The following is an 18,700-nucleotide window of genomic DNA, read 5'->3' on the forward strand; positions in this document are numbered from 1 at the left end:
GAATGCAAGAGGAAAAGTGTGTTCTGTGCATTTTTGCAGAATTGTGTTCCTGTAAGGAGAATATGTTGCGTAACTGATGGTGTGTGTCTGTGTGTGTGTGTGTGTGTGTGTGTGTGTGTGTGTGTGTGTGTGCGTGTTTCTCACATGTCCACAGGTAACACGTATAATAAAGTGGGTCACAGACTGAGGTTTATTTCAGGTATTATCTCATATGACAGCAGTACTGGCATGTTTTAATGAGCGCGGCTCCACAGAGAGACTAAATCTGGAACCTGCACTGGAAACCTTTAAGTGGTAATCCTAAGGATCCTTTTTTTTTGAGGGGGCGGAGATGTATGGTCTTGGTCTGTGCTGCTAAGCGCTCATTACTATTTTGCTGTGGTTTCCTTGCACTGCATTTAGCAGAGATCACCTGTCAATCAAAGAGTGTAGGGTGTAGGTGGTGCAGTTACATGTTTCTCCCTGGACTTTCTGTCACTTTGGCTGAGTTGTGGTGTGTGTTGGTCTTTTAATCTATCCTGACTAGACTTGTTATATTTACTGCAGACAAACCAGAAGCATAAATATTCTGATGCACCATGATGCAATTTTTTTTTTCCCTTAAAAAATGGAGCTCAAAAAAGATGCCAGGCAAACAATAGTCAATATCTTCACTGACTGCCATGAATTATCATATAAAAGCTGGTATTCAATAATGGCCTGGGGAGCACCAGCAGATAAAGGCACTCATACGCTGCCGGTAAAGCACTGAGGGGGGTGACATTACTTGTTGCTAACAACAATGGCAGTCCATGGGTACAACATGCAGGTCCAGGCCACACTCGGAGCTTCTTTTTTTAATAGAAATACCTGTTTGATCCACCTCGTTCCCTGACTGATGTTTAGCTGCCGTCAGTGAAACAGGAAGCATTGAGTTAAACTGATGGCAGTTTAAGAAAAATGTGCATTGTGTATGTACATTTTGTTTAGTTTACCAGCTGTTCATTTGTGTATTTTGATCAGGATTATTCGACACCAGGAGACAAACAAATTTGATGATGTTTATTTTCAAATGTTAAAAGAGTTTTGTTCACATGAGTTGTCTGGATGAAACACCAGATTGTGTTGAGAATCAGGCATTTTTCAGTATTTTGAGTTCAAGATCAACATCAACATCAGAATAAGGACCTACAGCTCAACGAGGACAAAGTGACAGCTGTGTTGTCTGCAAACTTCAAGAGTTTAACAGACGGGTCTCCTGAGGTGCATTTGTTGGTGTAGAGGGACAAGAGCAGCGGGGAGAGCGCACATCCCTGGGGGGCTTCAGTGCTGATGGTCCAGGTGCTGGATGTGATTTTCCCCAGCCTCACCTGCTGCTTCCTGTCTGTCAGGAAGTTTGTCATCCACTGACAGGTGGAGGCTGGCACAGTGAGCTGGCTGAGTTTTGAGTGGAGGATTTCTGGGATGATGGTATTGAACGTCAAGTCCACAAACAGGATCCTTGTCCCCGGGTGGTCAAGGTGCTGCAGGATGTAGTTCAGTTCCATATTAACTGCGTCCTCCAGTGGCCTCTGTGTCCAGTAGGCAAGTTGCAGGGGGTCCACCAGGGGGCCTGTGATGACTTTCAGTCAACACCAGTGGCCACCATCCTCAGGGCTGCAGGTCTGTAGTCATTTAAACCTGAGATGGAGTTATTATTAATATTATGGAGTCTTTGAAGCATGAGGGAACTTCACACAGCTCCAGTGACTTGTTGAAAATGTCAGCTGACAGACCTTCAGACAGGAGGGGGACTCACGGTCTGGACCTGACGCCTTCCCATAACGTCAAACATAACGGTTAAAATCAAGCATTTTCCAAACTTTCAAGACTTTGTACAAACCCTGTAGCGCACGTGGCTGCATATAGTTAAGAGTCACTGAGGACTGGTGACGCATAGATAGATTTTATTGCTTTGGTTTGGAGGACTTGTTTCATTCTTCTACATTCATACATTTTTGAATAGTTAACTACTTGCACCACTGGTTGAAAATGATGCTATCAGTCATTTTGTAGTCGTCTGCCACACATTTTCAATGCAGCTTTAAATGTCATTGTAAAGATGATACAATTCAAAGGCAGGGTACCAGGATGAAAAACATCTGCAGTAGTTTATGCACGCAGTATCATTGTGGTGTAAATCTATATGGATCACACCATGATACATCTGCAACAAAATCATAAAGATACTCACATCTGCAATGAACGAGCAGCGGTGGGACTGAAGGCTAGCACATTCAGCATGTTAACCGTGATCGAGGCATGAGCTGATCCGCACAGGACTGAGAAGTTATTTTGCCTTAAATGCTTCGTATATTCACCTGAGAGATGAAAGAAAAATCTTCAATATTTCCAGCTCGCAGAGGATCAAGTCAGTAAAAGGTGTAATTTTAACGCAGGCAAAATGCATGTCATTATTTCCATAACAGTTTATGCATGCCGAGATTTTCTTTGACAGTGTCAGATTTTGAGCTTTGAATATTTTTTTTCCTTCCATACAAGCTAATGGGGTTTCTCCTGTATTTACAGAGCTAACTGTGTTCAGCTATCACGTGGAAAATAATGTGATATTGAGGAATAATCACTGTAACATTGATACCAGTATATATGTATAAAATACCAAAAAGGAAAACCAGGGTGGAGCATCAGTTGCAGATACATCCAGTATGAGAAAAATGCAAATCATATCTTATATCCTTCACAATCACGACCGATCAAGTAACTGAGATCGCTCTCCAGCACATCACCAAAACACCAAATGAGTGAATACAGAGTTCCAGAGACTCGATGTGAAGGAGCAGCGAAGCAGCTCTACAGGCTCACACCTTACTAAGACTGCGTTCATACAGAGAGCTGAAAAAACGCAGCACCCTCTTTATTTGAATGGGACTGCTGTGGTGATGAAGAGGAGTTGCCCACACAAAGGCCACCTGGTATAAAAGTTCAACATGACTCAACTCCAGAGCAGTGAAATCCTTCCTCATGAGACTCTAAGCTGCTGTGTTTGCTTCCCATAAACCTTCAACATCATGGCCGTATCACCCAAATACCCACACCAACTCCTCCGTGTTTTTCTGAAGTCTGAGTGCCTGGTACAAAGCTTGTGTCATATTCTTTACCTTTAATTTGTCTCCCAGTGGGATTTTTTGGCTATTTCTGACAGTCACTTTATCAGAAAATGGAAATCTTTAGTTTTGTTTGTTCTTAAAGTACAATTTTAGACATGACAAACCATGAGATTACCCATAAAAGTAGTCTCAAAGTGATTTGCTTATAATGATTGTAATAAATTATATTAAATTATAATGAAAATATTAAGAATTAACTTTACATACAAACTTTGAATACAACTCAATGATTTGGTCAAATTCTATTTTACACCTCATCATCTGTTTCATCAAGCAAAGACTCAAGTTAATAAAGTTATGATAACTCATAAATTCCCATCCCTAAGACACATGTCAAATCTCCCCTAAAACCGTCTCCTCTTCATCTTCATCGTCACAGGAGCTACAGGGGGGAGATGAAGGAACGATGCCTTCAATGAAACCTTTCCCTCAACCTCTCTCACACTTTCAGTGCCATCACTTGACACACGTCACTCGTTCTTAGAACAAAAATCACATCTCTGCACTCACCCTGACCTCCCTCTATATCTCCCTCTTCAACGATATTGAATGTTGCCCCTCCTCATCATCTCTGCTTCATCCTTCTCTTGATGTCTAGTGGAAGAAACCCCTGTGACCGGGCTGACATCCATCTGGTTTCCCTCCAGGACAACAAGTGTTTCTGATTGCTGGGATGGAAGAGAGACGGAGAGAGAGAAACAGGGAGGACAGAAAGAGAAGGACAGAGAAAATATGGACGGGGCAAACGACAGCGAAAGGACTGAAGACAGTAAAGAAAGGCTTCAAGTAAAAACAAGAAGAATAAGAAAACGTTAGACTTTCTCTGTCCCTCCTTTTCCCTCTCGCCGTCCTCATCCCTCCATCCTGATGAACGTGGCGAGCTGCCCCTTGTAAGCAGTTAGGAAGCTGCAATCTGTCATAACACTCATTAATGTCTACCTCCAACGCTCTGAGACAGAGAGAGGGATGAGAACAGAGGAAAGAGGAGGAGAGAAGAGGGAAGAGAGGTGGCGATGAAAGGCAGAAGGGAAGGGAAGAGAGGGAAGAACGTGACAAGGGAGGATGAGAAGAGGGAAAGAGGAAATGAGAGGAGGAGGGGAGGGAGGGAGGGAGGGAGGGAGGGAGAAACCAGGAGGAAAAAGTTCACTTATCATCTTTCTCCCTCCTGGTTTCTCATCTCTCCTCTCATTCATTCATCCATTCATTCATTCATGTTCTTCTTTCTTTATTTACCTCCTCTTCCTCTTCATCCCTCTTTCTATTTCTTTTTCTTCTGTTTGATTTAACTGTCTCTCATTCCTAAAAGCGTCTCCTTCCCTCACCCCATCCCTCCATTCCCCCGTCTGCTCCTCTCCCTCTCCCTCGCCATCACCTTTTCTCCCTCCCCTCCTCTCTCTGTCCTCCCTTTCTTCTCACCCATGTCTGCTGCTTCCCTTCGGCCTCCTCTACATCCAGTTAAAACCAGTTGCTGTGTATTCTGACTAAATGGACTGGGCCGGCCTTTGTGTTTTCCCTTATCAGTCTGAGCTGCAGCTGACTGCGTGCCATCCAGCCGCTCTGTGCTGGCGTTCAGCACTCAGCAGATGCCAGCGCAGGGAAGTCACACCTTAGTGTGACAATGCCGCCCCCTATTGGCAACCGGAAATACAGCAGCCCCTGCGTGCAGAGGAGAGGAGGCGTACAGAGCAGTGATGTTTCCAGGTGTTAGTTGGAGGATTTTTTGACTTCAGATATGAAACTGATCATCAGGCAGCAGCACTGCTGGTGTTTTTAAACCTGTATCATAGTTTACATCACAGCCACTGGTTGCATGTTATTTATAGGTTTATTGTTTTATTTATGAAGCATTTTTTATTTTCTTTCATTAATGTTTATTTGACTTTTCACAGTATTTTATCCATATTTTACTCTCTATTCAATTTGAGTGCTTACAGGACACTTCTAGACAAAATCTAGCCGGTACTTCGACACAACCTGCAGTATACAGGTTTTAACATTGGGGTATGCTTTAAAAAATGTCCACCCACACAAACTCTGCCCTCTGACATTGACCTTTGACACTCACATACCTGTGGGGTGGATCGTGTCCAGAAAAGGAAAGAGGTTTGAAGCCTCAAACCTTTACCGGCACAGAGAGGCGAGCTTCTCATGCTGCTGTTACACATGTGTTAGCATCGTGCAGCCGGAGACGGAGCAGAAATACATATATGTGTGTATTACTTTATCAGACTTTAAAGCACAATGAGGATGATTTGCATCTATAAGTTTTACTACGATTTGGGTCCTGTTGTAGTTTGTAGTTTTGGCTGTTGTTGGACACTAAAAATAAACAGTCATTGTCTGCAGTGACGTCATTAAGTCCAATGGGGCTGAATGAGGAATTATTAATGACATGTCAAGCGTGCCCACTTTCGGTCTTACCTCCAAATGAAGTGGTTTAGATCATGTAAATTATCTTTCTAGTCACCTGACTGCTTGTGTTTCTTGCCCCACCTGACTGAGATGCCACTTTCCCAGATCTTAGCAACGACTGTCACAAGTAAAATCTTAGAAAAAAATGAGACTCTGGTCGAAATAAACCAGAACTGTCCTTTAACTCGGCATACTGTGATTTGCTATTTTTCTGCTCTCTCTCTTACTTTCCAGCCCAGTGTGACATGACTCCAACATGTCATTATCTCTATGGTTCATACTGTAAGTTTTATCCATCAGTGCAAAGACATGCTGTGTTCACATGATCTCTGCTGAGGACTCCTCCTCCTCCTCTGTCCATCCTCCTGTGGGAGGTCAGAGGTCAGCTGCAGAACGGCAGCCCGACACCATTTGGCAACATATATTTCAGTTCTAAAATATTAAAACAGTTAAACTCGATCTAGATATGGAGACGAGATAGACTGAAAACAATAAGCAAAGGTGCACAGAGACAACGCAGTTCACAGCACAGAGAGGGTTTCTGAGTTCCACTTTTACAATAGTTTGTTCTCAAATTCTCTGTCTGCTTTTATCTTCATCGAAAGAGCTTCAACAACACAGATACAACCAAACCAGACAGCATCCAGCCTGAGGTGTTACTTTTTAGTTATGAAAGGAAAAGGAGACCCAGAATTAAAGATCAAAATCTAGAGCAAGAGATTGCAAGATTACGCTTTTGATTACTTTGGCACCTCCCCACCTACACACCCTCGTTCCCTACTTTGATACCCTGAGCTCCTCCACCTCCACCTCCACCTCCTCCTCCTCCTCCTGTTCTCACTTTGGTTTTCATTGTTGTGAAGCCCTTACACATCAGTTCCAACTGGGTCAGATATGAGAGATGGAGCGGAGTGGGGAGAAGTAGTATCTCTTTCAGCAACTCTTGTTGCTTTTGTGTCGCATCTACTTGTTCATGTCAGCTGTCATCTCTCATCTGACACAACAACCTGATGTCTCACATTACCACACAAACACAGAACATAAACAGAACTGAGAGATGAGAGTGTGTGTGTGTGTGTGTGTGTGTGTGTGTGTGTGTGTGTGTGTGTGTGTGCATGCACAGAGAGGCCTCTATTTTCAAGAGTGGGATAGAAAGTGCAGTTTAATGCATTTTGCTCAGTGTGTTGTTGGTGTGCCAGTGCACTTCTTAGTGTTACAGGCACCAGGTAGATACTGTATGTCAGCAGGTAGAAACCTGGGCCCGTATCATGATGAGGTTGAGATTCCAATGAGGAATTTGTAAATGGAAACTAAGGTACAGAGGTGCAAGTCTGAGTGTACAGCAGCCATCGTGCTGCCCTGAAGTTTATGTTGGAAATCTGACCACCGTGGTCATCATGTGCACATCATTGGGCATCATAATGACCCACTCAGTAACCACATTTGCAAAAATTATAATGAGATGGATACAATAAACTAAGAAGACAAAAAAGGGGTAAGCACCTACAGCCATGCTCTGTGAGGTTGGCTATAGATAGCTAAATGCTAATTTCAGCATGCTCACAATGACAATTCTAATATGCAGATCTTACATAGGTTAAATATTCACCATTTTCACCATCTTTGTTAGCACGTTAGCATGCTAACATTTGCTAATTAGCACCAAACACTAATTACAGCTGAGAGTGAAGGGAATGCCATTACTTTTACAAGTTAGATGAAAACCACCAAAGAGAGAGAGAGAGCAGGAAAGTTTGTACCAAATTTCACAGCAATGCAGTAACTCAATGGCAGAAAAGTCTGGGAACCACCAAAATAATCTAGGAACCATGAATGTTTGTACAAACACTGTGGATGTTGAGATGTTTCACAGGATAAGTGAAAACGAAAGAGGAACAGGTGGAGATCATGAAAGTCACTGAGATTCATCCTCTTAGCAACATGAATGTCTGTATAAAAGTTCATGGCAGTCCAACCAATAGTTATTAAGACACACCAGTCTGGATCATGGAGGACTGACGGACTGATATTGACATACAGAGGATTAAAAGCCTTAAAAGTAAAACTGGAAGAGAGGAGAAAAAAGAAAGAGAGGCAGATAAATCAAGAGATATTTGGAAAGTGTCAGAATAAGAAGAAAAAAAATGTGATGAAGATGAGAAAAGAAGTGGAATTGAAAGAGAATTGCATATGAAGTCAGAATTAGCCTACAGAGTCTTTCAGCTCATTCAAACAACAGAGAGAGAGGTGGAGCACAACATCAAATATTAACTATAATATGAAATATTCAATGGCAGGAATCAAAGATGCTTCATGCACACACAGACACACACGCGTGACGCTGCGGCCGTAAAGCACTTCGTGATTTCCGTGAGATCGACAAGCACTTTCACTCGTTCCCCCTCCTCCATCACTCTTCCACTCGTCTCTGTGCTAATTCCACATCATGTTAGGCCACTTTTTATTTTCAGAAAGATCTCAGCATCGCATTATCTCCGAGCCTAGCTGGCCTTGCATACTAGCCTAGCGTCTTGTCACCCATAGCTAGCGTAAACTCGCTAATTGTGCTATACTTGGTGTTAACTACCTTCGACCACAAGCTTGACATTAGGCCTGTTAGTGTAGCACTAGCATCACCTCATCAGCACGAGATGCAGAGTTTATTAGTGGTATAGGAAGCAGGAGCAAGTAAGCAGTTGTGTGTTTTGACCCTCACTAGCCCTGCCGTGTTGGCCTGTGCGCCCCCAACATGTTTAAACACTGCATGCTAGTAATAGGAGACCATTACCCACAATGTTAGATTAGCTTTGCCAGCCACTGCCTCCGAAGCTAAGCTGAGGGTGCTGGCATCACGTAGTGAGAATCAGGGAACTCAGGCGCACAACACCACTAGCTTTAGCAACGTCGTAATCCATGTCTGGACTAGTAACATCAGGGTGAAGCGGTCAGTGATCAGTAAAATCCGGACCAGGATGTTCGAGTTTGACAGAAAGATGAGTCAGCATCAATTAACTGTCTCTGCTCTCTTACCCGTAGGCTTACTTCACTGAACCGCGGCCTGGCTTGTTGTTAGCGTGAGCAGGGATTTGGTTTTGTTGATAACTGGCGTTCTTTCTGGGCTCCGATCTGCTAGAAATCTGTCTGGAATAGACGCCGCTGTTTTATCTAGGAACATAGACGTGTCTGAGCTCTGCAGCGTACAGGCGTCTTGATACCACTAAAGTAAAAATAGTGAAAGTGAAGATGTTTTATCTGGATTGGACAGTTTTGAGGTATTACATGACTGCTATGTCACAGCAAATACAAAACAATGAAAAACTGTTCATAAAATGGAAAGAACGGGTGGAGGAAGAGGAAGATAGATGCTCAGAAAACAGTCATAGTCCTCTCGTCTTTCCATCCTCTGCATCTTTTCTCTCCTCTTTCTACATCATTCTCCTAAAACGTTCTCTTTGTTGTTTTGCTTCCAACTTTGAACACATTTCCTCCCCCTCGTCCTCCCCCCTCCTCCATCCTCTCTTTCCCTTCCCTTTTTCTGCCTTCTCACCCTTCAGTTGCGTCTTCCTTTCCTTTCCTTATCTCCTGTGTCCTCCTCTCCTGTCCTCTCATTTCCTCTCATCCCACTCCATCCCTTTTTCTCCTCAGAGATTTTCTCCCACAGGAGGCGGCAGCAGCTAATCCCAGAAAGCTGTTTTTGAAAGGCGACGGAGAAGCAGCGGCCTCCCCCTTCAAAACACCCACAACCCTAACGCCATCTCCTCTCCCTCATTTCCTTCATTCCTGTTTGATTGCTAATAAAACGCACACTCTCTGCTTTGTATTTATTATCATCATCCTCTCTCCTGACCAGTCGACCGGAGTCATTGCAGAGCTCTTTTTCTGTGTGTGTGTGTGTGTGTGTGTGTGTGTGTGTTTGCTGGGGCGGCACTCTGGGATCGCTGCTATGAGAAGCTGGACGTATAGCACCGAGTGGGCAGAGGAAGCTCGCTCAAGCCTGGAGCTATAATGAGGCCTTGTAATAAACAGATAACGCTGTTTGATTCTGCACTGCTCCTCCATCTCAACCAGCTAATGCTCCCTCTTTTTAATTTTAATTGCACTATCCCACTTGGCAAAACTGCTCATTTTCTTAGAAGAAAAAAAAAAAAAAGAAACAGCAAACGTCTCCCATGGCGGCAGAGAACAAAGCAAAAACAGGCTTCTGGCTTGCCTTTCGTTTCATGTTTTAATAAACTCATAAAAAGAAATATTTTGAGTCTAACAACAGGGAGACATATTGCCTCCCAGTGTAGGAGAATCTCCTCGGCATGAAATTGTTAAATGTGCTCTAAATAAGGTGGCAATGAAACGTAAAATGACTGGCTGGTATCAGCGGTGGGCTGGGAAGACGGAGGGAATGGCTCAGGCGGATTCTGAAGGAGGTGATAAGGAGGATTGGTTGGGAAGGGATGAAGAGGAGATGAGAGGGTGATGAGAAAGGAGGCAGAGGGGGGGAGAGAAAAGTGTAGAGGAAGGAAGGAAGGGAAGGAAAACAAGGGTGGGGAGGAGAATGGACAGGGAATACGTGAACTGAGGGAAATTAGGATAGGAGGCTAGAGATGAGATGGAAAAAAGATGAGAAGGTGGAAAGGGAAAAAAGGGGAGTAAAAGGGGAGATTGGAGCAGGTAAGCATCGAGGCAGGGATAAGAAGAATAGAATACTGGTGAAAAACAGAGAAAAGAGGGAAAAGGAAATGGCAAATTGATAAGCAGGAAGTAAAAATGATGAGAGAAGATCAAGGAAGCTCAGGTAAAAGAGGAACAATGGAGGAGAGCAGGAGAAAAGTACAAACTGGATTAGAGAGGAGGTGAGAGAAAATAAGCAGAGACCAGAGCTTGGGAGGAGAGAAGGAGAGTAAAAACGGAGGAAAAGGGAAGAGAAGGGAGGCAGGAGAAGGTGAGGAGATATAGCAGGATTGGAGGAGTATATAGCGAACACAATGGATTTGGATGGCAGAGTTAGAGACCTCCAAATCCCCTGAAGAAAACAACACAGTGAGGCAGAGAAAGACAGAGCCCTGCATGAGGGGAGATAGAGGTAAACCACACTGGATCCTCACTCACAGCCAGAACCAGCCCACATTTTGTGCACTCTCCCTGGCCCCCGAACCAGCCACGTTACCCCGCGCTGCCTTCCAAAAGCACACACCATGCAGGGGCTGCGTAATCCAAATTTCAAAGGCATGTAATTAGAAGAGTTAAATTGGGAGCGGGAACTGTTGTGTGTCGTGCGAGGCGGGCGCTTATTTAGAAAATGCCAAATCGCCTCATGTTGTAAAGTTGCAAACCAGATTTTGTAGAGCACAACATTTCCATTACTGCCTGTACTGTGAAATCCTGGAAGAAAAACAGCTTGAAAAACTATGTTTCTACATAAAATTCTATGTTTTTATGAGCTTGAGTCTGTGGAATTACGATATGAAATTAATCTCAGCAATCCAATGATGTAAACTGGCAGTATGACGTAAATTACCACTTCGCTCGAACTGCTGCTTTTCTTACCTGCACTGAGAATTCACCTCAGCGAGGCACCGAACTGGCCAAAGAAGGCAGGTGTGTACATCATCACTGACAGCTGACATGTTTTAATGGATTTGCAAAGGATTAATCAATTTGCAATGTGGAATTTGTGGATTTCAGGCATTGAGAGTTGCTGCATTAAAGGTCCTTTGATTCATTTTGTTGCTACTAAACAGTTTGGAATTGAATATTCACTGTGTCAAACTCAAAGAAAAAAGGAAAATTCATGAGCATCGTAGTGCAGTTCGTAGTACAGGTGTACTATGTCACCTGCGTTTGGGAAATACACTTGAATATACTTCAAATTTACACTTTAATTAAGCGTTGTAAAAGGACTTAAAAGTACATTTTGTTATTATTGCAAGTATTTGTAATTTAGTACATTTTCTAAAAGTATTCACTTTTTAACACTTTCTAAAAGTATTTTTATGTACAATTTAGAATATACTTACATTAAAAAGTGCTTTGAAATACCACTTCATGCACTGCAGAATTAGTACATTCATTTTAATAAATGTTAGTAGAACTTGATGATATTTATTTAGAAGTACACTTTTTCTAAGTATATGTCAAACATACTTTAGATTGAGCACAATAAAGTAAAAGTGTACTTGTAATGACTTTTCTCTACTTGAATTATATTTCTAATACAGAAAAGTGTACTACTGTTTGCCCTGGGGTAACATAAACTGACAGTATCGTGTCCAGAACACTTCTGTGTGGAAGAAGACAGTGAAACTGAACTTTAAAATGGGAACCTACAGAGAGAAAATACTGGAACCAGTAGCTGCTCCATCATGGAATGACACTGAAACACAAAATTATTGGGCAGGATTGCACAGCTAATTAAGATGTCCAGCTAAAAGCAAAAGGCTCCCATACAAGTGTAAAAAACCAAATCTGAGTTGTATCTCCTCACTGTCCTGTTTGTCCAAACAAAGCTGCAACCAGACCAAAGATCTAATCAGCCAAAGTAATTTAAAACACCGGTGTGGTTGTGCAAAGTCCTCAATGTTTAACTGGTCGTAAAACCAGTGCCCAAATAATTTAGTCCCATCTTTACCCAGAAAAGGAGCTCACTGCTGATTATTTAACCGCTCCATATTCCATTTCTCCACACTGTGTGTCTGCTGGACACGTTTTATCATCATCAGCACACCAGCCTGCGCTGTCAGCCTGCCTTTTTTAGCAGCGGACATGTTGCTGCTTTCACATTACGTCAACTCTCAAAGAAACAACTGGATTATTTAATGCGAAACAGCTAAAGTGGAAAGCAAACTGGTGCAGTTATGGAGAAATATACATGTAGAGAAATTTGGTTTAAAAACAAGACAATAAAATCAGTTATGTGGATATATTATGCATGAGTGTCCATGAAGAACATATATGAACAAATGTGAGTGGAGGTGAAGTTATTTTTGCTTTGTGTGTGTTTGTATGTGTGTGTGTGTGTGTGTGTGTGTGTGTGTGTGTGCTTTGCGGGTCACGTACACATCGCTTTACATTTTAAACGAATGCATAATGTATGAGTGACTTTGTTTTCTCACCTCGTGGTTGTAGAGGCCATCTCACTGTTGCTTTGAACAGGAAAAATCTGTTTACCGATTTACAATTTAAATAGATTTAAAGGCCATCAGGCTATTATGGCCACATCATTCCACACTGTGTTTTGTAGCAGTAGCAGCATAGGGTGCTTAAGTAAAGTAAAAATACATTCATATGCATATTCTCATGTCGTGCAGTGAAAGTTGCAGCTGGTATCAAACTGTAGAGAAACAAACTGGAGTAATTGCCTTTGGCTATGGGCATGTTTCCTGATACACAACAACGCAGTAGTGGGTGACTGTGATATTTACAATAAGTCATGTGTTTCTCATTTCCTTTAGTTTTAAAACAGATGAAAAAAGAAGGAATAAAAAAAGTAGTAGTGAGTATAAACAATGATTCTGAGCATGGCTCTGCAAAAGCTCAGACCTCAGCACCAGAAGATCCATCAAACCCTCTCACCAAACATATCCGTCAGCAGAGGGGCCTGTCTCCTGTGGGCTGTGCTTTGAAGCAGGTCCTTCAGCAGCTGAAGCTCCCAGCATTACCATTTTTAATGTGAAACATCTCATTTACGAGATGTGGCAAGACGAAGAGCTACAGTACATGTCTGCAGCTAATATGACTCCTCCTCAGCTGACATTATATTTAGAGCGCACAGCCCCAGCACTTGGAACACAGAGCTCTTTATTTGGCTCTGAATTGGCTCCATGAACACACTCATCAACACACAAACCCACCTGCGAACAAACCGAGAGGTCCAAACAAGCACAAACCTACCTGGAAGTCTGGACGTGAGTCATGCAGAGAACACATACAGTACAAGCATGCATTACAGCACACATACACACACACACACCACGCTACTTTCTGCCCACATAATATTCATATATCTATGTACACAGATATGAGAGAGGTGCAAATGTGTGAAGACACACACACATGCATGCACATTCACTAACACACACTTGGCTTACAGCAAATCTCATGCATATGAAGGAGTGTTGGCATGAGCAGCCCTGTGGGGGAATGTTAGCTTCTTATGCCCATGTCTCATTCTGATCCCCCAGGGAGCACAAAGGACTAACTGATGCCCAACACGAACTAACACACACGCACACACACACACACACACACACACACACACACACACACACACACACACACACAGAGAGAGAGAGAGAGGAGAATACACAATCCTCAAGCTGACCTGATGCCAAATGTGTTGATGGATTTATCTGGGAGCAAGGTACACACGTACATGTATACACACACACACGCGCGCGCACACACACACACACACACACACACACACACACACAAATACAAGCGAGAGGCCATCGCTGCAGACTCAGTGGCACTAAAGCCCTGGCACCATTACCCAGAAGTCTTGGTGTGCCAGTACCCATCATCCTTTGCTTAAATCTTGAGCCCAGAAGGTGAAAAATGAGGCGGTGGGGGGTGCGTGTGGTGAGAGGAAAAGGGGCATAATGCAAGAGGTGGAGAGACAGGGAAAAATAGAAAACTTTTTTTTTTTTTTAAAGCTTGAATGTGGAAAAAAAGGGAGAAGAGAAGCACCTTTCAACAACGTAATTCAAAGTGCTTTACATAGTTCATAAAAGGTGTTAAAAAAGGAGTCCAAGGCAATGGAAAGACAGTGTTTTAAAGGGGATTTCAAAAATAATAAGCTGTACATTGAACTCTACCTTTCAGCATCGTGTCACAGCTCCTTCTTTTCACTGGAGGAATCAAACACCACATGTTTGCAGTAGTGGACAGTCGCTGCCTTCATCATCAGTCAGTCATTTCAAACACTCATTATGTAAGAAAATTCAAGCAAAAAGCTCACTCATAGTTTGTTCTTTGATTTTTCGAATGTGTTTGTGTAAAGTGTGACTGAAAGGCAACATTTGGGCATTTTTGGCATCTGAAGAGTTTGAATGTGATTTGTATCATTTGAGAAACTTTAAGGAAAAAAAGCCCCCACGGTGGGTGTCATCATTTTTACATTTGTGCAACCACAGGGTGTCAGCTCACGGATCTGCGGGGCCAGACAGAGCAGCAAACATCCAGTCTTCCTCCAGGTAACATGGCTTTTTTCAAAGAGTGCCCTGTGCTGCTGTGAGAATATCTCGGGCCTTTGCTGCTGCTTGGCACAGTTCTTAATCTCAGTGAGCAAACGTGCCAGTTGGATTCATTCAATTCAAGGCCTGGGCCACCGGCTCATTTGCTGCCTTGCAGCAAAACAGCCTGCCGGTCCGATTGCTGCCTTTTGTTGGCTCCACCACTTTGTCCATGTTTTCATTTACCTGTTTTTTTTATGGACTGCAAGCCCGGTCTCATTCACAGAGCGTCAGATACAGAGCTTTTGTCATGCCCCTCGATGTCTCAGACAGATGTGCAAGGTACCCTTTAGCATCTGTGTGAGACACACCCCGCTTTCAGCTAACTCCATCGTCTCCTCCATGCTATCTTGTACGTCTGTGTGAGACGCTGGGGAGCTGAATGATAACGGGTTGGAATGCACAGCAGACAATCTGGACCTTATCAGAGGTTTTTTCACGTTGTTTAACCAGCCTGTCACATCGAAACTTTGTGTCTGGCCATGTAAGTTTACTTGTTATTTGTCAGAAAAAACCTCCAGAGAGATCTGAAATTTGATGCTTCGTAGATCAGAGACTAAGCCTAAATTCAAATTGCGACTTTGGTTTTCTTCAGCTCAGTCAAAGTTTATCTGCCTTTGCTGCTTTGGTAACACGTTTGATGTCCAATACTGTGGCACTGTGACTGTGTTTGATGTGTTTAAGGGGCAGCAGTCAACTAACAGTTCCACTCAATTAAACCCTGCAATACATGGAAAATAGGAGACACAGAGAGCAATAAATGATTTTTTCAATCAACAAACAGCAAAACACATTTCCCATTCCTTTTTTGATCAAAATCTGTCTTTATAATAATCTCTTTAGTCTCAATCCTTATGAATGCTTCTTATTTTTTTTTTTCCTATTTAATTGGCAAAAATGTGTCACTCCTGGAAGTCCAGCGTAGCCACTGAGAAACCGCTGACAGTCTATATGATAAGGAAAACTAACTTTTGACAGGTATTGAGAGGTGTGTCATATTCAAAAGATGGCAGGGTGGAGTACTACTTCAACTGGGATAAGCATGTGTGTCGCAGTGAAGAATCCAAGTAGAACATCCAAAAATATTCACTCAAAATACTTTATCTAGTAAAATAATTGACATGGTGCAGAATAAGATACTTTGTTGCATGCATGGAGGTCCTCACTTGCATTCAGGGTATACGGTGTCTTAATTTGTGAGTTTTGGAGTTGTTGGCTGGCGCATTTTAAAACATTGGCCCTGTTTCAGTATTTATGCTAAGCTAGGCTAGTCAACTTCATCCCTTCAAAATAAAAGGGCAGGAGGTAGAGCGATCGCTCACTTTAAAGGCTCGTTCAGAAGGTCGGCAGTTTGATCCCTGGTCTCTACGTGTTGAAGTATGATTGGGTAAGCTGCTGAACCCCAACTTGCTCCCGATGCTGTACCACCGATGTGTGAGTGTGCGTGAATGGTAAAAGTGCTTTGAGCGGTCTTCAAACTAGAAAAGTGCTACATAAATACAGCCCATACAGTCCGTTTAACATTTAAAGGTTCAAAACCCTGTACTTAAGACTTCAGCACACTAAGAGGAGCCTGATTTGAATATATTCAGCAAACAATAAATGGGGATTTATTTGATTAGGCTTTGGAAACAATAAACACACAAAATTCTATGGGAATTTCAGACTTTGCTGATGAACAACACAACAGAGCATATAAACAACACACAGCAGATGCTTGCATGAGTTGAAGATGTGCATCAATATAAAGCAATAACATAATAATTTCATTCTTCAACACTACACAGGAGCTCCATTATCATCAGGCTGACTCACTATGTATCCTGTGATAATACTGCTGCCGTTAACTGTTTGCCAAACACCATTAAATCAACATGTGCAAGGATCACGAGGCAGTTAACGTAATGGGGTTGAATATACACCTGCAAGCACTTGAAAAATTGTACAAAGGTGGTGAGCTTGTGTACCTACACTAACAGAGGGAAGCACGCACTCACACTCACACACTGCCCATGTGCACTGATGCATGCACAGACTCAGGCAGTTAGCTTTCATTAAAAAGAGATTTAATTACTCGGTATCTTAATTGAAATGACACACAGCAACCCAGAGAAAGAAATACAGACTGGAAAAGAGGAGTGAGAGTGACAAGACAAAAGCAGGAGAGAGCAACAGGGGAAAAAAGACAGAGGAAAAGACGCCTGCTGTTTTAATTTGAAAGTAATATCTGTCTCATTAAATGCCCTCATGATATTTCTGCTTGGGTTCCCTCAAGACTCTCCGAAACCTGACTGGGATCATTACAGTGACAGCAGGCTGACACCATGCACTGATTATGAGCATGTTATCCCTGAATCATGAGCACTTACAGTTTCTTAGGTCACCATTTGAAATAGCCTCATGAAACTGGAGCTCAGACAAGCACAGACTACAAGAATGCTGGGAGGACTGGCTAACACAAGATGTGTAGTTTTCTCAATTTTTAGTAACTGAAAAGTTTCTCTTTTCATTATTGAAACTTTATTCAGTCCATTATACTTGCACAGAAACAGAGAATTACAATATTATCCCATGAGTTCTGTAGCATATCTCTTCCTTTGTGTCGCAGAGAACTATTTTTCACCATTTCATATCAAAAATTTTTTTTTTTTTTTTTTTTTTACCACATTTTATAACACTACCTGAACAATTAGGACTCTGTACTGCCGTCACAACAAAATACATGATGATCTCAGTTTATTTATCTGTCTTTTGTCCATAATTTTTGTCAGTCAGACTGAAATACTGTATCTCCATAACGACTGGATGGATTGCCATGATATGTTGTGCAGGCACTCATGAGCCACATAATAACAATAACAGCTATATTAATAGAAACATGACTAATATTAAAATGGTATATGATAGTATATGCATGGTATGTGTATGATAGTATATGTATATATTAATGATAATATGTACAAAGGAATGATAGAAATATGACAATAATGAGAACAGTAACAGTGAATGTCAACCAGGGCCACGGCAGTAGGTGCAACCATGATCCACAATCCAGGAGAATAGAGGAGCTCAGTGTATGGGACGTCCCCTGGCAGTCTGAACCTACAGCAGCATAACTAAAGGCTGATCCAAGCCAAGCCTGAGCCAGCCCTGACCGTAAGCTTTATCAAAAAAGAAAGTTTGAAGCTTATTCTTAAATATAGAGAGGGTGTCTGCCACCCGGACTGAGACTGGACGATGGTCCCACGGGAGAGGAGCTTGATAACTGAAGGCTGTGGCGCCTATTCTACTTTTGAAGACTTCAGGAACCATAAGTAAGCCTGCATTCTGGGAATGCAGTGTTCTAGTGGAGTAATTTTGTACTATGAGCTGTTTGAGATTTGATGGTGCCTGACCATTTAGGCCTTAGCGATTTTAGACTATATTGTAGTTTTTACAGGAAGGCAGTGCAGAGAGGCTAATATGGGAGGAATGTGATCTCTTCCTAGTTTTTCTCAAAACACATGGAGATTCTTAGGCAACTTGTTGGGGCACCCTGATATGAGGAATTGCTTTAATCCAGCTTGTAAGTCACACGTTTGGCACATCCTGAGGCAGGGTGTGCCTGATTTTTGCAGTCTTGTGTAGGTTAAAAAAGACAGACCTTAAAATTTGTTTTATGTGGGAGTTCAGGGACATAACCTGATCAGAGATAACAAATAATAACAAAATCCCTACAGTGGTGCTGGAGGCAGGGCAATGCCATCCAGAGTAACTGTATCATTAGATTTCAAGTTTCTAAGGTGATTAGAGCCAAGCTGTACAACTTCAATTTTGTCTGAGTTTAGTAACAGATAATTGCTGTCAGATGGTCTCTATGTCCTTAAGACATGCTTGAAGTTTAGTTAACTGATTGGTTTCAATTGGCTCCATTGA

The sequence above is a fragment of the Chaetodon auriga genome, chromosome 2, assembly GCF_051107435.1.
Source record: "Chaetodon auriga isolate fChaAug3 chromosome 2, fChaAug3.hap1, whole genome shotgun sequence".
NCBI classification, from domain to species: domain Eukaryota; kingdom Metazoa; phylum Chordata; class Actinopteri; order Chaetodontiformes; family Chaetodontidae; genus Chaetodon; species Chaetodon auriga.